The sequence below is a fragment of the Peromyscus californicus genome, unplaced genomic scaffold (genome assembly GCF_007827085.1).
Source record: "Peromyscus californicus insignis strain IS unplaced genomic scaffold, ASM782708v3 Scaffold_9__1_contigs__length_137607984, whole genome shotgun sequence".
Classification (NCBI taxonomy): Eukaryota; Metazoa; Chordata; class Mammalia; order Rodentia; family Cricetidae; genus Peromyscus; species Peromyscus californicus.
The window spans coordinates 27,586,805-27,609,163 of NW_026294617.1; the positions used below are offsets into that span (position 1 = coordinate 27,586,805).

General features: G+C 36.9%; 1 pseudogene; it reads left to right on the forward strand.

Moving 5' to 3' along the window:
- Positions 1 to 3,196: 3,196 nt before the first annotated feature.
- On the forward strand, positions 3,197 to 3,313 carry LOC128106823 (uncharacterized; annotated as a pseudogene).
- The last annotated feature ends 19,046 nt before the right edge of the window (positions 3,314 to 22,359 follow it).

A 22,359-nucleotide genomic window follows, 5' to 3' on the forward strand; every position in this document is an offset into this window, starting at 1 on the left:
TTTTTTCTTCCTTATTTCCTTTCATTTTTGGAAGTACCAATATGGATGAGCATTTATTCCATATCATGCTTTGTAAATAGGTGATATTCACTGTAGAAATCTATTGAGGTAATAGATCTGGAAATCCAAAATGAGTATTTTAGAAATGAAACTTTTATCTCTTAATACTCTTAAGAACAAATAGCTTATAGTATTACCTCTTTACCGACTCTCACATTTAGAATCTGCTTCAGAGATCCAGGAAGACAATGTTTAGAAAATAGGATGAAACCAGTTAATAGGAATCTGATTTGATACTACTGATATATTGGAGTTATAATACATCATCATAAAATATGACAGTCAATAGGTAGGTATAGTTTTATGCACATGGTTTCTATAATATCAGAGGTATCTGCAATAAGGGCTGTAAGACTCTAGGAAACTGTCCTTCCTTTAAAGAAGAAAAACTGCACAAATGCCCTCTCCATCTCCTTAACAACATCGAAGCAAGGCGAAAGGAAACCACTCCATAAGCCACCTCTTTGAAGGCATTTTTATTTATCATCATTTAACTGCTAGGCATAACTGATTACCTTGAAAATTAAGTGTGTGTGCAGTGAAGAAGACTGATGCCAGACCCTACTTTAACATGCTAGGTTAATTGAATTTTATGAACAAGGACATCTTACTAACCACAGATTAAGAATTATTGCCGGGCGGTGGTGGCACACGCCTTTAATCCCAGCACTCGGGAGGCAGAGCCAGGCGGATCTCTGTGAGTTCGAGGCCAGCCTGGGCTACCAAGTGAGTTCCAGGAAAAGGTGCAAAGCTACACAGAGAAACCCTGTCTCGAAAAACCAAAAAAAAAAAAAAAAAAAAAAAAAAGAATTATGAAAAAGCATCTCAAAAGCAGAGCTTTGATCCTATGATACTAATATAATAGGAAGGGGCCAATGTGTTTTTGCTCAGAATGTGGAGTTAATTATCTGTAGCCAGAAAGATAGAACATGGCTCACAGAACATCCATGATGGAAGGAACTGGACAACCAACTCCTGAAGGAGACCTGCTCCCACTCCCCCCACCCCCAGGGTATTCTTGAGGACGGAAAAGTGAGAAATATGTAGATAGAAGTATAGAGGAGAGAGACATTATAAACACAGGAAGCTTGGTAAGGCCTGGATCAAAACCAATCAGCCCCTTCTGTCTTTACTAAAGGACTCTTAAAGGAATACCAAGGGGTGGAGCAAAAGACCTTCTCCCAGCACAACCAAGTGCAGAACATCCCAAACACCTGGTGATTTTGCATGTTTTCAAGCCATATCCTAATGCAGCCCTTCTGTGTCTCTAGAAAACCTTTGTGGGCTTCCACAGGTCCCTCTTAATTTTTTTAAAGAGCCTCTCAGGCTCCATCAGATAGATTGAGGTCTGTCTTAGGTTGTTCTCCCTGATTTTTTTTTCTATCACCCATCATGGAGACATGATTTCTATCATGCATACTCTGTCTTAGGCTGAAAGCTATCAAAAGAAAGTTGCCAGTCCTTGACTCTCAGCCTCTAGCAGGAGGGAGTACTGAGCTTAACTTGGTTCTGGCCCAGGTTCCTATAGAACCTACAACCTTCTATAACTATCTCTATAGCTGCAACAACTACTACAGGAGTAAAGGATGATAAAGATGGCATTTCTTTTTTAGAATGGGTCTTAAGATATCTGTAACAGACTTAGCCCCTTTTAAAATCAATAAATTCTTGATGCAATCCACATCAGATAAAATATAACTTAAAGATTCCCTTAGCTTCTATCAAACTCTGGTTCATTAACATCAACATAATTTTAGTACAAATATTATATATTTACAACTATCGTGACTATTTCCTATACATATTTATAACTAGCATGGCTATTTACTATATATATTTATATTTCTTATAAACTTACGCCATTATATATATATATATAAAACTTTTATAAGCTTTTGTATTTATATTTATTACAAACCTATATTTAAGAGAATACTCTATATAATTATTTCATGAGCTTATATTCATAACAAATTCTATTAGCACATTTCTCTTAGAAGAACTATTTATCAAGCTTATATTCAAAAGGAAACTCTATAGAACTATATGGACAACTAGATTTAACTTACATTAGCAAGCATCTGAAAGAGATATCTTAACATTTAGAAAAGATTTCTTAACATCTAGAATAGATTTTTTAGCTAAACTATTAACAAGACAAGAAGTATGCAAATCATTTCTAAAGTTCAGAGCTTATAGTCAGCTTTGATATTATTCTGAAAGTTCTCCTGACAGTGGGAAAAAGAGCCTGATTTGTCAATGACACCCTCAACCCTGGAATTTTTTTAATTTTATTTTATTTTGCAATATAATTTAATTCTACGTATCAGCCATGGATTCCCTTTTTCTCCCCCCCATCCCGCCCCCCTCCTTTTACCCCTAGCCCACCCACCATTCCCATCTCCTCCAGGGCAAAGACTCCCCCGCGGACTGAGATCAACCTGGTAGACTCAGTCCAGGCAGATCCAGTCCCCTCCTCGCAGGCTGAGCCAAGCATCCCTGCATAAGCCCCAGGTTTCAAACAGCCAACTCATGCACTGAGCACAGGACCCAGTCCCACTGCCTGGATGCCTCCCAAACAGATCAAGCCAATCAACTGTCTCACCTATTCAGAGGGCCTGATCCAGTTGGGGGCCCCTCAGCCATTGGTTCATAGTTCATATTTCTTTTCATTTGGCTAATTGTCCTTGTGCTTTATCCAACCTTGATCACAACAATTCTCGCTCATGCAAACCCTCCTCTTTCTTGCCAATTGGACTCCCGGAGCTCCACCCGGGCCTGGCCGTGGATCTCTGCATCCGGTTCCCTCAGTCATTGGATGGGGTTTCTAGCACAGCAATTAAGGTGTTTGGCCATCCCATCACCAGAGTAGGTCAGTTTGGGCTGTCTCTCGACCATTGCCAGCAGTCTATTGTGGGGGCATCTTTGTGGATTTCTGTGGGTCTCTCTAGCACTTTGCTTCTTCCTATTCTCATGTGGTCTTCATTTACCATGGTCTCCTATTCCTTTTTCTCCCTCTCTGTTGTTGATCCAGCTGGGATCTCCTGTTCCCCCAAGCTCTCTTTCCCTCGACCCTTGCCCTTCATTACCCCCACTCATGTCCAGGCTGTTCATGTAGATCTCATCCATTTCTTCATCATTGTATGAAAGGAGAGAAGGTTAGCACTCCCCTTGACAAGGATGGAAGAGGCCCTTGTGCCTAACAACACACATATGGTTAAGGCATTGCCACCTACTTCAACCCTGGAATTTAGGGAGCGCTGTGGCTATGGAGTTGTAGCACTTATTGCTAGGGGATTGTAACATTGTTGGAAAAATACCACTCCCCCAAAGTCACCTTTTCCACTGAGCTCTCTCAGCCATTCTGGAACTGGCAGAGATGCATTGAGCAGTCGACAGTTTCTAACTAGGGGCTGTCCTCATTGCAGCTCACCCTGTGCCACAATTCAGACAAACTTTTCTGTTACAGAAGAACTTTCTATTTGCTCTGCCAAAAAGCCTTGGCTCAGGATGAGGGTGAAACTATTGTACTGAGCTGCCATAAAGCTCTTAGTAAAAACTCCTTGTGAAGCTATTATGCACTATCTCAAGCCTGCACGGATCAATCTGCTGCTGGTCAGACAAAAGCAGTGTGGCTCCTAGCTCCATTTCTTTTCACCTTTCCATTTGAGCTGATATTCTCCTGTTCCATATTTATCACCAAACTCTCAGACAACTTTCTCCATTCTTAATTTTTTTAAAGCTGTATTTGCCATGAGTTCTTTTTAACAATTCTGATGTTTCTGATGGATTTTTATTAGCCCAATATTTCTGGAAAGGTTATTTGTTCACCCAAACTGCTGCTGTTCAAAGGAATCTAGAACATAGATGTTGTTTTGTGAAATACATCCTTCATTACCTTACTCTGAGAAGGAACACAGTTATGATTTCATATTTTCATTTCATTATTAGCTTCTAAACCCCTGATGTTATTTTTATTAGCAGCTGTGATATACTCTGACTATGAGTTATTTAATTCAGAATGTAGTTGTAGCTTTTCAACCGTTAGTAAGAAAGCTAGATTTTTCTGGAGTTTGATCCCTATCTACAATGTAGTCACTCCCTTCTGAACACATACCTCCCCATTCCCCTATTAGACCTGCAAAGAAATCACCCATTGTAGACTGTTTGTTTTTAGTTTTCAGGAGTTAAGAGTAATCTTTCTAACATTGCTTTGGAAAGAAACTGCATTCTGAGCTGAAAAAACATTTCTGGGCAGTATTGCCATTTCAATCTGACGAAACTACATTTTCCATAGTGCCCTTGTCTATATTGCCATGTTGTTCCACCAAGTTCCATGTTTCCTGGACTGCCCCTCAAACTACATTTCCTAGCTTAACTTTTGGGTACACCATATTTCCCACTTCTGGCCATAAGGTTAAATTCAAGTTTTAAGCTTTCACTTTTTCATCATGGGAGGTATTTTTCTTCCCTAAGCTTGCATTGATAGGTCTATTTCCTTCACCTGATGCTGTTCCCAAGCACACACATTCAGATGGCATTTATTGGCAGAAGGAAAAACCTTTGGGGCTTTATTCCCTCTCCTCACCAGGTCAGTGAAATGAAACAAAAGCATTTGAAACAAAACTTTTTTTTCATTTTTTAAATTTATTTTTCTATTACCAGCTTGATACAGTATAAATTCTTATCCTAATAGTGAAATGTTTCCTTGAGGCTTGCCCAGTCATTGAGTAAACCCAAAACTTATTATAAACCACAGTCATCCTAGGGTCCCCCCTGCTATTCAGCCTCCCTGGTTCTGTGGATTGCAGTCTGATTGTTCTTTGCTTTATATCTAGAATCCACTTATGAGTGAGTACATACCATGTTTGTCCTTCTGGGTTTGGGTTACCTTACTCAGGATGATATTTTCTAGTTCCATCCATTTGCCTGCAAATTTCATGCTGTCATTGTTTTTCTCTGCTGAGTAGTACTCCATTGTGTATATGTACCACATTTTCTTAATCCATTCTTCAGTTGATGGGCATCTGGGTTGTTTCCAGTTCTGGTTACTACAAATAGTGCTGCTATGAACATAGTTGAGCACGTATCTTTGTGGTATGATTGAGCATTCCATGGGTATATGCCCAAGAGTGGTATGGCTGGGTCTTGAGGTAGATGGATTCCCAATTTTCTGAGAACCTGACATACTGATTTCCACAGTGGTTATACAAGTTTGCATTCCTACCAACAGTGGAGGAGTGTTCCCTTTGCTCCGCATCCTCTCCAACATTGAATGTCATTAGTGTTTTTGATCATAGCCATTCTGACAGGTGTAAGATGGTATCTCAGAGTTGTTTTGATTTGCATTTCCATGATGATTAAGTATATTGAGCATTTCTTTAAATGTCTTTTAGCCATTTGTGATTCTTCTTTTGAGAAATCTCTGTTTAGCTCTTTAGCCCATTTGTTAATTGGACTGTTCAGTATTTTGATATCTAGTTTCTTGAGTTCTTTACATACTTTAGAGATCAGTCCTCTGTCAGGTCCTGCCTCCTTCATTGCAGTGGGGATTTTTAAAACTGCCATTGTTTCCTCCTCACCTCCCTGGCTCCTGTAATGCCTCTGTTGTGGCTTCATCTTGAGGGATGCTGTCCCTGCTTTGACTTTCTGCCTGTACTTTCCTAGTGTCTATGGTTAAGCTCTATCTAGCCTCAGGGGATATTGTCTGTTGTTTTTCTAATACTAGCTTCCAGCAGAGAGGATCTGCTAATTTCCAAGAGGCCTGATGTTTCTAGAGCCATTATAGTGATTCTCCCATTCTGGTAGAAGTTGTCTCCTAGTGTCTTAAATGTTTTCCCTTACAGAAAGAGATGCTGAGAAAGAAAGTTCTGAAAGGCTTTTAGTTTTTTAGAAATAGATTAATTTTTTTTCACAAGAAAGCTTTCAGTTTTTGAGAGAGAAAGACCACCAAGTTTTCCCAAGACTTCTGTTCTCTAAACTTTGGCTTCAATGGCCAAGAGGAAACTAGTTTTGTTGGTATAGTGTTTCCATAAAGTGGCAGTGTCAGCAGAGTGAAAGTTTTATTTCACCCACAATTGCTTCAGGGAAAATTCTTTCCTCTTCCTCTTGGAACTTAAAGTTTCTCATAGGAATCTTTTTCTCCTCATTAAGCTCTTCTTTGATAGATTATTCTTTTTCTATTTTTTTCCCTGTTTTACCAGTTTACATTCCTAGCCTCACAGTTAGAAAATTAAGGACATAGTTCCTTCATTTTGTTGTTTATCTTAATCCTAAAATATTTATGCTATATTCTTGTATTCTATTTCTTTTAAAGTTTTTCTATATTATATTACTACCTTACCTTACATTTTTCCCTTAATTTTCATAGATATAATTTTAAGAGAGAGAGAAAAGAAAGAAACCTTGATAGAGAGAAATATATGCTGCAGCCTCACTTAGGGCATCTTTCAGCCCCCTTTACTCCTGAAAATAGATTACTGCCACCTTAATTTCCATAACTGTACACATCCTAACTTCCTATGGAGCCCTCTATCCCCCCTTTGCAAAGTCCCTGGTCACTGTTTCTGCCACCATTTGAGGGAAACCTGCTCTCTCTCTTTCACCCAGGGTACTCTTGAGGTGGGAGAAATGAGAAATATATAGATAGAAGTATAGATGAGACAGACAATTAGAAACATAGGATAGCTCAGGAGGGCCTGGGTCAAAACCCATCAGCCCCTTCTGCCTCTACTAAAGGGCTTTTAAAGAAATACCAGGAGGTGGAACAAAAGACACCCCCCAACACAGCAAATGCAGACCATCCCAAACACCTAGTGACCTTGCGCATAGTCAAGCCATCAACTAATGTACCCCTGCTGTGTAAAGTAAGCACATATCTCTCTAGAAAACCTTTGTGGACTCCCACAAACTCCTGAAAGTTTTCTTCTTACCTCATTATCAATACTTTAACACACATGCACGCACTAGAACAGCATTCACACACCACACACACACACACACACACACACATATACTCACACTATATCTATATGTATATCTATCTATATATCTAGATACATAAGGATATATATATATATATATATATATATATATATATATACAGAGAGAGAGAGAGAGAGAGAGAGTCCTCTAATGATAAGAAAAGCTTCTGATATTTTATTGAATGTGTGAAAACTATTCTATATAATTTTAAAATAATGAAGTGGTTTTTACAGAAAAAATATGTGTGATAGACTAATAGTGTTTTAATTCACATCATTGTAAGACATTGTGTTTTCAAAGCATTTAGAACATATTAAGAACTAAATAATGCTTGCCCATGTTGTGTATATTTCTTGCTGATGGTTACTTTATTTATAAAAAAATATACATTTACAAGACAGAGTACCTTTAAATGAAACATTTCTAAAAGTAAGGTTTATTAGAGAATTAAAAATGAAAATATAACTGAGAGCTTTGCTGCATAAGTTAAAATATTACTTGATACATATTGAACCAGGGATATGTAAAAAATTTCAAGAGTGAAGAACAACCTCATAATAGATCACATGTTGAAATTGTGAGGAATAATACATTTTTATAATTATGTTCAGTGATATAAAGAAATTAAGTTTCAAGTAAAAAATAACTATAGCCTCAGAGAGAAATAGAAATCATGAAAATAATATATAAGATTAAGTAAAAAAAAGTCAATATTTTATACATGTGTAAATAATGTCAATAGGAGAGAGAGGAGAGAGAGAGAGAGAGAGAGAGAGAGAGAGAGAGAGAGAGAGAGAGAGAGAGGACATGAAGGTACAAAGGGATTTGGGGGTATTTTAGGAGTGGTACAGGTGAGTTTGTAGTCAATTTGCATAAGTGTATAAAATTATCTGATAATTTCAGAAATCATCTGCATCTATGTGTTTAAAAAAGATAGACAGTCTAAGAAATGTGTGTTCAATCCTAAGAAGTTTAATAAGAAAACAGGAGAAAATGAAGAAAAAAAATCCTAAAGCATGAATAGGTAAAAATTTTCCCTAATTTATCCAAAGAAAAAAATTACAGGTTTATTTTAAGTGTAATGAAATACACAGATGATTCAAAGAATTGTCAAACCTCAAAAGGCCAAGTTATGAATAGAAAATCAAAGAAAACTATCGAAGAAGTGGATAAAAATATGTATGAGGGATCATTGCTGACTACTTACTGGAAAACATGGAGAAAGAAAAATGATGGATGATATTTAAGTACTAAAAAAAACTAGAAAACTTCTATGTTCTGAGAATATCTCTTTAAGAATAAAAGGGAAATAAACACATTACCACATGAAGAAAGGCTGAAACATATCCATTGCTAATCATCTGCACTACACAAAGGGGTACTGGAAATTATTGTAGGATAAAATATAAAAGCAAGAGAATCTTTGATGAAATTGGTAGAAATTTTTATTTTAAAGTAATTAGTTCTTATTTACAACTGTGTTTTAAGGTATCAGGGAGATTTCTTGTGTACAATACTGAGCTTTGCTACAGCTGAAATCAAGCAAGCAGTTCAAGAGAACATTTCCTTACTGGACAGTCTGCTCTTCTCTGTCCTGAAGACACATCTGGTTCATCAAAGCTGGCTACAGTGTTCTCATGATTTATGTTACAGTCTAGAAATTACTTTTACACAACAAATTTCTCCTTAAGTACTGTTTTGTATAATGGGGACCAAGTACGCAGAACCAGTTGTTGAACAATCTAAACTATCTTCATCATGCACACCGTGGTTACTCTAGTTCAATTTCAACAGTGACACATTAGAATATTGACTCTAAATGTGTTTTATACCCATTAGCATTTATAAAAGACTGAAACAGGGTAATCCTTTCAGCTAGATTCCATCCTGTGTTTACAGTAAGTTTTTTTTCTATGTTCAGAATTCTACATAGTAGCTACTTTGCTGATCATCAGTGAATCCAGTAGTGGAATAGGAACAATAATAGAAGAATTAGAAGAACAATTATTTTAATAGATATGGGTGTAGCTCAATGACAGAACAACTGTCTAGTATGTATGAAGTCTTGAGATTTATCCTAAGCACTATACACACACAATGACCCTCTCTCTCTCTCTCTCTCTCTCTCTCTCTCTCTCTCTCTCTCTCTCTCTCTCTCTCTCTTTCTCTCTCTCTCACACACACACATTCACACACATTAAGTTGCTAAAGATTAATTCTGAACAGAAGTTACAAGAAAGGCTATCTTTATGCCTACGAGATTCACACGGATATGAGCATAAAGAACCATGGTTATGTATCTGTTCTTCAAAAGCAAGCGTAAGAATACACAGTGAGAGACAAAGAGAAGGAACAGGGGACAGATATAAAGGGTAAAACATGAGCAAACAGGTGAATATGGAGACTGAATATAATTCTTGATAATATTTTGCTTAAAATGTGGTTATCATAATCATCTATGATCAAAATTATTAATTATTAGACAAAACATTTTAAAATAAATAAGGAATAGTAGAAACAACACATAAGTCTGTATGAAAACAATTAGGACTGGAAAAAAAAACTTTAATTTAAGTAGAAATACTTAGCTTGGAAATTTTGTTGGAACTACCTGACTTAATTTCCAGTCATTTAATCAAAAATCATTTCTTTTGTGTTGGCACTGTAGCTAATGGGGATCAATCTCCCCTCATGTTGCTTTCTATATATCACATATGAAAGATATGTGTTTATATGGCATACACATATACCTTTTATACAAAATACTGTCTAAAGTTTCAAGCTCTCTCTCCCCTCTATGCTCTTCTTATGTCCCCGTCATTACTCTACAAATTGCCTGTTTCTCTTCTAATCATACACTTGGAATGCAATTTTTGCTTTTATATTCACATACACTGACACAGCTTGAGATTTCCTTGGTGAATATCTGCAGTTCAAAATGCTTCCTGTAGCCCTTTTTGGCTTCATTAATGGATCTGCTCAAATGCAACAAAAACACAAAACACAGTAATGAATTTGCTAGGAGCTTACTTTGAGCCAATCATTTTTAACATTTTATCAATATCATGTTAGTTCTAAATGTAAGAGTATCAGTTTATAAATGTGCATTATATATTAAGGTGTATTCAAAATATTTCAGAAACAAAGACATAGTCAGCTAGCACATTGCCCTAGTATATGAGATTTGGAAGCCTACCCAGTCCTCAAAATGTTTTGTCTGCAAGGGAAGAACAGAAAACTTCTTGACTTCAAAGTAGGAAGTAGCAAATGATTTCAGTGTGCATGATAGCATAACCTGCATTGACAGGAACTTAAAATAAGCCTGGAGAGTACTATTTGCCCCAATATATAGATTAAAGAGGAGAAGATGAAGAACATAGCAAGCAGAACTCATTAAAATTAAACAAAATATGCATATTAACAGGAGAATTTAAAGCAGTAGTGAGGGAACATCTAATCCACAGCACATTTGGAGACAGTCTGTCAGACTATGTGTGTGTGTGTGTGTGTGTGTGTGTGTGTGTGTGTATATACTTTCTTATACCACCAAAGAATTAAAATATGAATACTAGTAAAGTATCTTTGGAGAAAAAATTACCACTTACCTTTCTATTCCATAGAAATATAATGTAAAAAATGAAAAAAAAATTAGACTCTTGAAAAAATTATGTTAAGATTTTAAAAGACTATTCCTTGTAAATATATTATAAGGGAGTGGTCATCAATGATGCAGGAGTAGGTGACATTCTCCACATGACTGGGCTTCTGATTGACCTGTTATTTCACTGGAAACCTTACCTTATAGGAAGTTCACTATAGTGTGGAGGCTAGTTGTGGATTTCAAACCTTGACTGTTACTTTGTGACAAGATCATGGCTGGGCCAACAATTCTTCCAAGCTTTAGTTTTATATGTATAGAAAGGTGAATAAGGTTTATAGTGTCCTCTTAGCTTGAGGCAATGTTCACATAGAAAGGTGCCAAAATTGACACTAAACTACAGGTAAGACATGTGACCTTTGGTTAGAATACACTTAACCTAGTGAACACACCTTTTACAAGAAAATAATTGTTATTTTCTCATATCAATTACAGAATTGATATATGACACATTATTTGTTCCTAGAAAGCTTGTCCTTCATTTGTGTGAATCATAAACTAAATTCTCCTGATGCTAATTAATAATAAGCCCACCACTGTTATACTGTATCATTTAATACTCTAAATATGGCTTAAAAATGGATGGACTACTAACTAATTTTTTTACAAACTTTAAAGTATATGTTGAATGAGTTTGACCTCAGTGATATTTGAAATATATACAGCCTTATAATCATCAACTTCATTTTGTTCGAGAATATTTTTTATATCCAAAGACCAACCCTTACTCAATTTCCTATTTTTCTTACCTTTTACCCACAGTCCTGTGCCACATATTGTTTCCATTCATAAATTTAATATGTGAGTTGTATCCACTTTCTGAAAATAATGATCCATGCTGTGAAGGACAGTCATGCACAGACTTTTCTTCTCCCTTTTCTCATGGTGCTACATCCATGATTGGAGCTACATAGTCATGTAGTAATTCTCTGTAACTTGCTGTGGAACTATGGACTGATTTTTGCCCAAAGACCAGCGCATTTCATGTTTCCACAATTACCTGCTCATCCACTTTATATTCTGCCAGAAACCAGTTTCATCAGAAGGATGGGTTATGTCTGTGATTCCCAACATTCACATGTACATAGACTGTTGTCTATGTAATCATCTAATATCACCAAACCACAAAAGTGACATAGCAGGAAACTTTAAAGACACTTAGTGATAGGCACGGTTGAAGACACTGATACATAATCAATTGAATGTGAACTAGTCTAAATATGACTTCTAAATCTTATTCCTTCATAAAAAGAAAAGATTAATGGAAATGCTGTCATGAAAGTTTTCATAAATCCCTAAACACAGTACTTCTTCTCATATTCAGTATGAGAGAAACACTAAGCACTAACTATGGATAATCTTCAGGAATATTAACAAGGGAAAAGAGTATATTTAGAGAATGACACAAAGTTGATCTTCTTCCTCAAAGATTTTGTGGAAATGTTTTTTTGGGTAAAGAACAAAGTCGCAGAACCTAGAAAGTTTATAAAACTTGTAGGTGTTTTTGTTAGTTGAGTAAACTCTGTGATGTGTCTAGAAATTTGGACACAAGAATGAGGAGCGTTCAAAGTGGGAGGCTAAATGTGATGAATTTTTCATGTGGAAAAGAAAGAAGAATGTTGCTGCATGATTGCCCACAGCAGGTGTATGCTATACCATCCCTGTGATTCCAACAACTGCACTGAAGGTATTCTCGGTATACCATGATCACATCCCCTCATGAAAGATAAGAATGTGAATTTGACATTTATCTGCACTCCACAAATTAACTCAGACTCTGATGGTCTGTTGACACTGGTCCTCATGTGTTGACTATAGACACCAATGATATTCCACTACATAAATATTCAAGAACTTGTACTATCAATGAGTAGCTATTTTATCTGTACAGTTAAATACTATATTTTTTTTAGGAAATTGACTTGGGAGTGTAGAAGGTATATGTAAAATTTAATTATACTACACAATATCATTGGAGAGAGATCAATTAGTGTACTTTCAAAACCCAGAGAATACAAGATCATATTAGGGAAAAAATAAGGAGAATAGAGTAAGACTTTTTTTCTTTTCATATCCTTCAAGAACATAACACACCTCATTTGTACCTCAATGATCTTGTAGAGTCCTGATAAACATCACAGATAAAAACCTAAGGAATCCACTTACATGAAGAACTATGTGTGGTAGAAAGTACAGACAAACTAGGTTCTTCATGACAGAGAAAACTTGAATGGCAGCATGTATACAATCAAACTAAAGTGGTTTCTTTCTTTTAAACATTCTGGTTCATTGATTTGTTTTTCCCCTGTGAATTAGACAGCATTAAGATGACACACAATTTCTACAGCCAGCCTCTTGTGAACACAGATCCAAACTTTAGGTAAGTCTTACTGAAAGTGGCCACAACAGGAGAATAGACTTGCAAGCAGTGCTTTTGTCTATCCAGACTATGTCCACATAGTCATCTATCCACAGATTACTCAGTGGAATGACATATTTTATCCTAAAGTTTTTCCTTACTCCTAGAAAGAAAATCAAGTAACTCTTTTAGTTTGATTTCATTGTAGTTGGAATTACTTGAGATAAGACCTAGTTCTTCCTGCTCCAGAGCAGAGGAGGACTCATTCATTTCTTTCAGCCAGGTACAGCTCATGCCATGGTGGATGCACCTCAACAAAGCCTGTGCTAAAGGAAGTTTCAGAGTTCACATTTTTCAATGGCCAAGAATAGCCATAGTCTGGACATTTTTCTGATTGATGAATGTTTAGAATGACCACACTGTATATTTTAAAGACATGGCATTTTTAGAAATCCATGTGCTTTAACATTTCTCCCCTCTATTTAGTTAAGTGCTAAAATTTTCTGCTTGTTTACATCCATAACTTCAATACCATGAAAATTAGTTAAATGTTTTATATTTTACTTAAATAATTACATTAATGAAAATTTCAAAATAAGATAAAAATATTGCCTGACTTAAAAAAATTTATATTCCATTGTCCTTCTCCCTGTGCTAGCAAGTCAGGAAGGAGCTCAGTATAATTGCTCCTTTTGTAAATCCACAAAGTGCATCTCATGCAGCTAACCACAAAGAGGATTCTGTTTTCCAATAACCTAGTCAAATGATTACAAATATGTCTTCCTATTAAGCCTTCTGATGATATCAAAAGTGTTCTTGGGAAACACTCTTATGTGGTGGTATTTTACTTGTACTGAAATGTGATTTTAATTGTATGTTAATAAATAAAGTTGCCTGGGGGTCAGAGCTGTTAGAGTCATAGCAAGTGCGTGGCGGCAGTGGTGCACACCTTTAAGGACCTGGAGGGCGCTATATACAGGCAGTGACGAGGCAGTCACATGTTTGGGTTTACAACCAATGAGAAGGCAGAACAGGAAGACTTTAAAGACAGACACACAGGAAGTAGGCCCTTTTCGGAGAGCTCTCTTGGCTGAAGAGGATCCCTGAATCAGGAAGGGTGAGGCTCTTAGCTCTGACCTCTTGGCTTTCTTCTCTGAATCGGCTCTGTGTTTCTTATTTAATAAGACCGTTGGTTACATCTACATTTGGCACCCAACGTGACAAGAATCCATTAAAAACCACTTAACTTGGCTTGGCGGCAGGTCCGGTTTCCCGCCAGGGCAGTCAGCTCCCTAGCCTGGCCGGGCCCAGGTCGGCTTGGACTCAGGCCAGACTAACCTTGAGCTACTTGCTTAAAGCCAGTGCTACAGACAACTCAGGCCTGCCCTGCCAAACAGGGCCCCTGCCTGTAAAGCCAACACACGTGGTTGGAGCTTAAGGTAGCCAGAGCCAAGGCTTGACTAGGCTCAAGAGGGAACACGTGGCTGGATTCAAGCTCTTAGGCAGAACTTGCGGCTACGGTTCTTGCGTGTTCTCTCTCTCTCTCTCTCTGGATTCACACCTCGGACACTAGGTGGCTGTTTTGAAATTCCCTCGGATTGGTACTGTTCTACGAGGACTTGGTAAGTCACTTAACATATCAGATATTTTAAAGGAAATTATTTACAAGAGAAATTTTTTTCCACATTAAAAAAAAATGGGTTTTCTGTGTTCATTGGAAGAAAATTCGGCTTTGTTTGCAATTTTAAGCAGTCTGACAATGGAACAGCTATATGAGAAGATTAATGTTGATCAAATTATGCATTTTATTACTATGCTTAATCTCATTTTACTATTTAAAAAGATAGTCAATTTAAGTGCCAGGGTGACAGCTTTAGAAAAACTTGATAAACCTGTAAAAACTCAGACAAAAGAAACTAACAGTGAAGTTGCTTCAAGATTGGATCATAGGGTTACAGAAAGAAAGCCTGTTTTCACACAGTCACCCTTAGTTTGTCCAGTAACCGTACAGCAGTTGCCTGATCAAATGACTACACAAAATATTTGGGCTCCAATTGAAATGTTGTTTTATGAAGGTTTAAGGAGGCAATAGTATCTTATGGCATGCATTCCCCATATGTAAAGCAAATGTTAAACTCTTGGTCAACATATAATAGGATTGTACCACAGGACTGGCGGGAGCTGGCACAAGCTGTTCTTGAACCCAGTCAAAGGCTTCAGTGGCTAATTTGGTTCAAGGATGAAGCTAAAAACATAGAAAAACAGTGGAGGGATAAAGGAATACAAGTCTGCCAGGATCAGCTTATTGGAGAAGGTCAATATGCTTCAGCATAAACACAATGTTTATATGATGTCCAAACCCTAATTTTATGTCGAACAGCAGCCTTGAATGCATGGGACAGAGTTGAGGAACCAGGAAAAAAAACTGAGTCATTTACAAAGGTTATACAAGGCCCAAAAGAATCTTTCACAGATTTTTTACAAAGACTGGCTTCAGCAGTAAAGAGAATGGTCCCAGATTCAGAAGCTAGTAAGATAATAATTGAATCTTTGGCCTTTGAGAATGTGAATGCAGCATGCAAAACAATAATCAGGCCATTAAAGGCAAGATCTGCACCTTTGGAAGATTGGATTAGAGACACGGTTAATGTTGAAGCTCATGAGCATGATGATACATGGGTAGGAGAAGCAATTTCAAAAGGTTTGAGGAATGTTAGATGTTTTGGATGTGGAAAGCAAGGACATTTGAAAAGGGACTGTAAACAGGTCATTCCTAGAAACAATGTTTCTTCAAGGAACAATGGCAACAGAATGCCCCTTCCTGCTGGAGTATGCAGAAGGTGTGGTAAGGGAAAACACTGGACCAACGAGTGTAGATCAACAAGGGACAGACAGGGTAATCCTTTGCCTCAGTCTTCGGGAAACTCCCAGAGGGGCCTCATGCAGGCCCCAATAGCAAATCCAGTTCAAACCTTTCCTGCAGTCATAGAGGAAACCCCTACTCAGAGAAATTAAATAACCAAATGCCTATTGGAATAAGTCATGATGGTCAGGATGATGAAACAAAGAGAATAGAAAATTCAGGAGAAAACATAAAGAAAATTTTTTGGCAAACTTCTATTAATGAACAAAGACCAAAATTATCAATAAAAATAAATGGTGTTTTGTTGTCTGGTCTGGTAGACACAGGTGTGGACGTTACCATAATTGCACCAGAATTTTGGCATCCAACTTGGCCTCTTCAGGAGGTAAACGTTCAACTGTTAGGTATTGGGACATTATCTCAGGTGAAACAGAGTGCAAGATGGCTCAAATGTATAGGTCCAGAAGGACAGAGAGGAAAATTGAAACCATATGTAGCTAACATAGCTATGAACCTGTGGGGTCGAGACTTGTTGCAACAATGGAATACTCAGATTAACATCCCTCCAATCTCAGAAACAAATCATAAACTAGCACATGTTTCTGGGAGAAATATTAGAAGGCATTATTCTGAATGGTCACCAGCCATCCATATTATACAAGAACAGGGCACAACAACTGATGATCTTCCAAACAACAACAGCTCTACCTTTAAAATGGTTGACAGACAAGCCTGTATGGGTTCAGCAATGGCCTTTAACAACAGAGAAAGTCCAGGCTTTGGAAGAGCTGGTAGAAGAACAGTTAAATGCTCAGCATATTGAGGAATCAACTAGCCCTTGGAATTCTCCTGTATTTGTTATTAAGAAGAAATCTGGTAAATGGAGAATGGTAACAGACCTTAGAGCAATTAACAAAGTAATTCAGCCAATGGGCTCTCTACAATCTGGAATTCCTTTGCCTACTCTGTTCCCAAAAGGATGGCCTCTCATAGTTATTGATTTAAAAGACTATTTCTTTTCAATACCCTTACAAGAAAAAGACAGAGAAAGATTTGCTTTCACAGTGCCTACTTATAATAATTCTCAACCGGTTAAAAGATTTCAGTGGAGGGTCCTCCCACAGGGAATGTTGAATAGCCCAACTTTGTGCCAATATTTTGTACAACAGCCATTGGAAGTGATATGTAAAAAATTTCCTAAATCTATAATTTATCATTATATGGATGATATTTTACTAGCTGACTCAAATGCAGATACTTTAGAAAGAATGTTTGAAGAAGTAAAGAAAATTTTGCCTTGCTGGGGATTACAAATTGCTCCTGAAAAGATACAAAGAGGAGATTCTATTAATTATTTAGGATATAAAATAGAGCTACAAAATGTAGACCCCAAAAGGTGCAAATTAGGAGAGATAGACTACAGACTCTTAATGACTTTCAAAGATTATTTGGAGATATTTCTCATCTATGAACTATTGTTGGGGTAAAAAATGATGAACTGCATAATTTGTTCAAAACCTTAGAAGGTGACAAGGACTTAAATAGTCCAAGAGAATTATCACCTGAAGCTGAGAAAGAATTGGCCTTGGTAGAAAAGACAGTACATGAAGTGCACGTGGATCATATTGATCCAAAGCTGGATTGCATTTTGGTTATTTTACCTTCTAGGCATTCTCCTACAGGAATATTAATGCAGAGGGAAGATATTATGTTAGAATGGATATTTTTACCAAATAAACCAAACAAAAAAATAAAAACTTATGTGGAAAAAAATCTCTGACTTGATTTGGAAAGGAAAACTGAGACTTCGTCAATTAGCAGGAATAGACCCAGCAGAAATTGTCGTACCTTTGACTAAGGAGGACATTGAAAAATTATGGACAGAAAGTGAACCTTGGCAAAGAGCTTGCAGTAATTTTTTGGGAGAAATTAACAGCAAATATCCCAAAAGCGATAGAATTGATCTTATAAAGAGAGCTGATTGGATCTTACCTCGAATTATAAGGGAAAAGCCCATATCTGGAGTTCGTACATTTTATACAGATGCCAACAAACAAGGAAAAGCAGGTTACAAATCAGAAAATTTAAGTAAAGTGGTTCAAAGTCCTTATAATTCAGTTCAGAAATCAGAATTGTATGCTATTCTGTTGGTATTAATGGATTTTTCAGAACCTCTCAACATATTAACTGACTCTCAGTATGCTGAAAGAGTAGTATTACATATTGAGACTGCAGAATTTATCCCTGATGCTTCAGAATTAACTTCACTATTTATTCAGTTACAAGATACAATCAGGAAAAGGAGTCATCCTTTATATATAACTCACATTCGATCTCATACTGGTCTGCCAGGCCCTCTAGCACAAGGCAATGATGAGATTGATAAATTATTGATAGGAAATGTGCTGGAGGCCTCAGAATTTCATAAAAAACATCATGTCAATAGTAAAGGTTTAAAAAAGGATTTTTCCATAACCTGGCAACAAGCCAAAGAAATAGTAAAGAAATGTCCTACTTGTTCCTTCTATAATCAAACGCCATTACCAGCAGGATGTAACCCAAAGGGTACTCAAAGGAATGAAATTTGGCAGATGGACGTGTTTCACTTTGCAGAATTTGGAAAACTGAAATATGTACACCATACTATTGATACTTATTCTGGATTTCAGTGGGCAACTGCTTTGAGTTCTGAAAAAGCTGATTCTGTAATTACTCATTTGCTAGAAGTTATGGCCATTATGGGTCTACCTGCACAAATCAAAACTGACAATGCTCCATCATATGTCTCTGTTAAAATGAAACAGTTTTTTGCTTATTACAATATAAAGCATATTACAGGCATACCACATAATCCTACAGGTCAAGCAGTTATAGAAAGATCAAACAGAACTCTAAAGGATACGCTAAATAAACAGAAAGGGGTAACAAAAACCCCCAGAAACAGACTGCATAATGCTCTATTAACTTTGAATTTTCTTAATGCCAATGAGAAAGGAACAACAGCTGCAGAGAGACATTGGATAATAGAAAAAACTACAGAATTAAATCAGCCTATATACTTTAAGGATGTGCTGACCTCAGAATGGAAACCAGGGCATGTGTTACATTGGGGACGAGGTTTTGCTTTTGTTTCTACAGGAGAAGATAAGCTGTGGGTACCATCAAAATTGATAAAGGTTCGATTTGAACAAGAGAAACCTCTTAATTAGAGGAGGTGATAGTTCTTCAACCAGCATGAACATCCAATTTAAACTAACTTATACCAGTAACACATGCCTTTAATCAGATAATAACTTGCCAAAAAGGGACATCCCCAAAATTAGTCTTGGGGAAAGGTTTTTGTTTTTGTCTTTTAGAAGAATGAAGGTTAAGGAATCTGAAGAACACAGGACAAATGAGGCAACTGAAGAAAAGGGACAAATAATCTATCCCAGGAAACAGAGTGAAACGGTGTATGGGTATATATTATCTAAAAAATTTTATGTCTTCCTAAAGGTTTGTTTCTGCTTTTCTCTAAAAATTTAACACTATTGGTCTTCTAATAGTCCCAGTTCAATTAAAATTTAAAGCTGACTTTGGAGTTGGAGAATGGCTCTCTCCTTCTTTAAACTCAAGCATGTTGTTAAAAGGAAAATGCAAACTCCCTGTATCATGCCAGAATAAAAGAGCCATCTTCTTCTATGGGACAGGAGAAAAGCCAAATTAATTAAGGGACTATTCTATTACTAATCTCAACTCTTTGATTCTATTCTGATTCTTTAAAACTTTTCTTAAAGTATAAATTTTATATCAAAATTTACAAGATTAATATATATAGATATATAGATATATATACATTTTAAACTTTGTTAAGATATGAATGGTCATATAGAGTACTAACTAATTCTAGGAAAAAGGCTTCAATTAGCTGCATATATATGTCTTTGTGTTCGAGTCTCTTATCAGTTTTCTGCAGAAAATCACGGCCAGGCCTAACATCAACTGAAGTCTCCAGGAAGAAGTTGGGGCCCCACAACAACAACAATTCCACGTGGACAATAATAATATCACTAAGCTGACAAACATCATCTACAGATCAGCTTTGAACTACAAGGTGCTCAGAGCAATTTTGAGATGACTAGCTGAGATGATCCAGTCTCAAAGACTACTTGAATAAGGACTTGAGATAAACCCTGAACTTTGGCATTATACACAGACTAGATAATGAAGGATATGGTTACCTTTCCTAGAATTTGACAATTAACCTAAAATTTTTCTTTCAGGATAAAGATACCTTCGCCCATACCCAGCAGGAAGCAATTTTAAGAATACGACGCCCACATTCCCAAAGAGGTGGTGTGGGGCCGGTGGTTTTTTGGTCTTTTTAATGGGTTTTGGGTCTGGGATAATTTTCATTGTTTAGGGGGTTGGTTACAAGTTGTTGTCAAGGGTTAGGAAAAAGACTAAGCAAAGGAGATTAGATTTAAGGTTCTTGTTTAAAAAAAAAAAGAGAGAGAAAGAAAGAAAGAAGAAGAAAAATAATTACTAGTTTTAAATATTTTACATTGGATTGGATTGTTTTATATTGTATACAAATTATATATATTGAAATTGATATTGTTAGAAAATGCTATATGTATATTTCTAATTGTACTTATACCGTTCATTTAACAATGCAATTTTCTGATCCTTGAATGTTATTATTACTATTAGGATATAAAGAAATGAAAGTTAGTAGTTAGACATTACAATAGAACTTGTAGTCATATTAGATATGTTTTCAAAATTGAGCAGATATATTTTAGACAGGTCATCTTCAAACCCTTCAGAGATCTACAGAATATGGCATTTAAAATGTTTTAATAACTTAGAAAAATTTTTTTGTTATGATTATGAGACATGTCGGCTCCTGGCAGTACCAATCTACTTCAGAGAAAATATGGGCATTGAAGAAACTGCATATGGAGTTAACTTTCATTGTGGCAAAAGTTAGCCACTGGACAACAAAGCATCCTCGAATCAACTGCTGACAAAATGGACAGACAGGACATGAAACAAAGGACTACTGATTCTTGCCAAAACAAGTGTGGTATGGCTTTATCAAAAGGCATCTTCTGAGGCCAGGACAATATGGCACCATCCCTGAAGTGGCCTTCACAATTCGGAAAAGGTACAGTGCCCTTTTCTTTGAAGGCAGCTGAACAGGCAGTGGGCCGATGCCTTCTGATGTGCAATGGAACAGCAGCTGAAACAGTTATTCTTTTTTTTTTTTTTTTTTTTTTTTTGGTTTTTCGAGACAGGGTTTCTCTGTGTAGCTTTGCGCCTGTCCTGGACCTCACTTGGTAGCCCAGGCTGGCCTCGAACTCACAGAGATCCGCCTGGCTCTGCCTCCCGAGTGCTGGGATTAAAGGCGTGCGCCACCACCGCCCGGCTGAAGCAGTTATTCTTGAAGAGTAACTAAGCTCATGCCTCTCAATAGTAGACTGGCATTTGATAGAGGGATGTGGAGAAGAACGGGATGTTGAGATGAAGCCATATATACACAGCCAAGAAGAATGGACAGTTGAATTAAAAAACCATCAACATCCATTCAGAGGGCCTGATCCAGTGGGGACCCCTCAGCCATTGGTTCATAGTTCATGTGTTTCCATTCATTTGGCTATTTGTCCCTGTGCTTTATCCAACCTTGGTTGACCTCAGTCTGTGGGGAAGGCTTTGCCCTGGAGGAGATGGGAATGGGGGGGGGTTGTTGGGGGGAAGGTGAGGGGGACGGGAGGGGGGAGAACAAGGGAATCCGTGGCTGATATGTAGAACTGAATTGTATTGCAAAATAAATTAATTAAAAAAAAAAAACCATCAACAATTTCCAGAATTTAATATCCTGAATCATGACATGACACTAGTGGAATTCAGGTGTTTCTGGTACATGGACTGCTCTCACCCAATGTGAGGTTGAACTGTTGACCTTGTGTACATCCTACTTCACAAATGAGTCTGTCATATATGCTAAGCCTATAGGCTGAAGATGATGCCCCAGCATTGCGGAGAAACCTCAGGTGACTGTCCAGGCAGCTGGCTGTTTCTGTCAACTCACAAATTTTTTTTGGAAGTTGCTTGTATGCACTTCCTGTTTTTATTTTTGTTAGCTAATATTATTTCCTTCTTGGGTCTCTGAGGGAGTTGAAGATTAGTTAGTTATAGTTGAAGGTTAGTTAGTTATAGTTGAAGATTAATTAGGATAGAAAGTGAATTAGATACATTTTGGACTTAACAAAGTAGGATAGATAATGAAATTATTTTCTCTGAATTTGTCAAATACAAATGGACTAGACATTGTTTAGACATTTATTACTTGTATATATTGTACATAGTTATTGCACTTTTGTATATAGTTTTTCTTTTTTTCCCTTTTTATTAAAATAGAAAAGGGGAAATGTGGTGGTATTTTACTTGTAC